The sequence below is a fragment of the Podarcis tiliguerta genome, assembly GCF_965153285.1.
Source record: "Podarcis tiliguerta genome assembly, chromosome: 7".
Lineage (NCBI taxonomy): Eukaryota > Metazoa > Chordata > Lepidosauria > Squamata > Lacertidae > Podarcis > Podarcis tiliguerta.
The window spans coordinates 2,076,614-2,079,695 of NC_139540.1; the positions used below are offsets into that span (position 1 = coordinate 2,076,614).

The window sequence follows — 3,082 nt, forward strand, 5'->3', positions numbered from 1 at the left end:
GACTCCGCTAACCCAGAAATAGTACCACAGGTTAAGAACTTTGCTTCAGGATGAGAACAGAAATCGTGCTCCGGTGGCGCGGCAGCAGGAGGCCCCATTAGCTAAAGTGGTGCTTCAGGTAAAGAACAGTTTCAGGTTAAGTACGGACCTCCGGAACAAATTAAGTACGTAACCAGAGGTACTACCGTACTTGCTTGCCCCTTACCTGTGGGCAGCAGAGCAGGAGGTCTGGAGAAGATGGACTGACTAGCCACATACATTGCCACCACCATCATTTTACCTTCATGCTAGGGTCAGATGATAGCCGCTGCATGGTAGTGATTAGAGTAGGGCCTGGGAGAGACCTGGGTTCAAATCCCCACTCAGCCACAAGCTCACTGGGTACAACCTTGGGTCAGTCACTGCCTCTCAGCCCAACCTACCGTACTTTTCCATCTATAAGATGCCCCCTTGTATAAGGACACCCCCCCATTTGGGGGGACAAAATTTTAAGAAAATGACGGGAGATGGCCCAAAGTTGTTGAGCCTCTCCCCCCACACAGCTGTGGGCAGGAGACACTCCCTAGATCATTTCCCATGTGCGGCGGCATCGGGTGAAATCACGCTCCCTCCAGCCATCCAGTTTGCAGGAGCGCAACTTCCCTGGATGCCGTTGTGCTCGGGAAATGATCCAGGGAGTGCTTCCCATGCGCAGCGGCATCGGGTGAATTTGCGCTCCCGTCAAAGAGCTGGCTAGCGGTGTGCAACTTCTCCCCACCACGCAGTTGCAGGCACGAAACAGCCCCCAGATTGCTTCCTGCTCACTGCGACATCAGGGAAAGGCGTGCTCCCACCAACCGAATGGCTGGCAATGCGCCGCTCCCCCCCGCCGCCATGCTACTATCCGTGTATTGGACGACCCCATTTTTTGACGTGGTTTTGGTGTCAAAAAGCCTCGCCCAATACACAGAAAAATACGGTACTTCATAGGGTTATTGTAGGGATTAAAAGAGGAGGTAGGAAGAACCATACATGCAGTCTTGCAGACCCTCCAAGTGTCCCTATTTTCCAGGGACAGTCCCAGATTTACAGAAGCCGCCCCGGTTTCTGATCTGATCCCAGAATGCCCCACTTTTCCTTAGGATGTCCCTATTGGAGAAATGTTGGGTGGTATGGGGTTATCCGACCCCTGAACCATCTGAAGCCAGCCCTGTATAGGGAAGTTTTTTAAAAAGTTTAATGTTTAATTATATTTTTAGGTATGTTGGAAGCAGCTCTGAGAGGCTGGGGCAACCCAGTCAGAGAGGTGGGGTATAAATAGTAAAATTATTATGTAACAGGACATGGGTAGGCAAACTAAGGCCCAGGGGCTGGATCTGGCCCAATCGCCTTCTAAATCTGGCCCGCAGACGGTCCAGGAATCAGTGTGTTTTTACATGAGTAAAATGTGTCCTTTTATTTAAAATGCATCTCTGGGTTATTTGAGGGGCATAGAAACTTGTTCAACCCCCCCCCCCTGGCGAAATATAGTCCGGCCCCCAACAAGGTCTGAGGGACAGTGAACTGGCCCCCTGCTGAAAAAGTTTGTTGTAATAGGACATCCCTGTTTTCATCAGAAAAATGTTGGAGTACGATCTTGGCGCATTTGTACCCTCTCTCCAGCCAAAAAAAGCTCATCATACAACCAGAACAAGATTGCTCAGTTTTGGAATATGGTGTTTGCTGAGATCTTGCTGATAACTGAACAAACAATTACTCCATCCTTTTATCTGGCACTTTTGAACCTGTATGTGGGAACAAGAATAGGATTTGAAAAGTAAATAACATTTCTCCCCTCTTAGCAGCAGCCCAGGGCTGCATTGCCAATCACTGGAAGACTCTCAATGATACCTCACAAGCTAAATGTATGTGAAGGACAGAACTTGAATGAGCATATATATATATATATATGCGCACGCAACTGTCTGGCTCATTGAAGACTATAAAGAAACTTTATTCCCAGTAATGATAGAACTCGCAGGCAGAGAGCACTTTTATTTTTATACGTATTTGTTGTTTGCAAAGGGAATCCCTGTATGAGTTAATACTCTATTATCCCTTTGGAGCTGCCGTGTATCTTTGCACATTTGTCGTTTTAGGCTGTGAACGCCTTGTGATTCTTCCCATTTTTTAAATTCTTTGTTTTCTTTTTGTTATGTTTGTATTTTTCTTTCTTTTTCTTTTTGTAACATATCAAATTAAAAAATATTTTTTAAAACAGCACACAAGGGAAAAGGGGCAGGGAGGGAAGAGGAAAAATCAATTGCAAAACTCAGGTACTGGTTTCTAAACATAAATGCAATAAAATGAAGGTGAAGGCCTTCTTGTTCCAACAGGCTTTTGGGAACGGACTGCATTTAATATGGGGGCTGGTGCAATTCTGGTAAGTTCTGGCAGGCAAGAAAAAAAAGCCCTTGCCTTTCAGAACAAAAAGGTCTTTGCCTTCGTTTCATTGCATTTCTATCTTCAGAAATCAGTGCCGGAGTTTCGCTGATGATTTTTCCTCTTCCATCTCCACCCCTTTCCCCTTGTGTCATAGAATTTATTTTCATTGTTTACTATATATGTTTAGGGAAGTTTTTAATGTCTGATGCTGTATTGTTTTTAATATTCAGTTGGAAGCCGCCCAGAGTGGCTGGGGAAACCCAGCCAGATGGGCGGGATATAAATATTATTATTATTATTATTATTATTATTATTATTATTATTATTATTTTATTTAGTATACACACACACACATATATAAATAAAAATGATTTTCTGTCTGTAATCCGCCTTGAGTCCCTGTCAGGGGGAAAAGGCGGGTAAATTTTAAATAATATTCAAATACATTGGCGGAGCTGCCCCCAGCTCAAGTAAAACAACAGAAATACTAAACTGACCCATCACTGTCTACGCCCATGTTTAAATGTATTAAATTAATATATCAAGCCGAATAAATATGAAATGCGTACGTGCCGCCGGCGCGCTTTCTCACTCAGCTTCCTCTCCGTGAGGGGCAAAAACACATACTGACTAACGTTTAAAGGCATTAAATCAATATCCTATCAATAAATATCCATTT

At 44.3% G+C, this 3,082-nt stretch overlaps 1 long non-coding RNA gene across 1 annotated transcript in view; it reads left to right on the plus strand.

The window, feature by feature from the left end:
- The window catches only part of LOC310681406, a 157,289-nt gene that overhangs the window by 94,988 nt on the left and 59,219 nt on the right, over positions 1-3,082 (plus strand). The gene's annotated exons all lie outside the window — the stretch shown is intronic.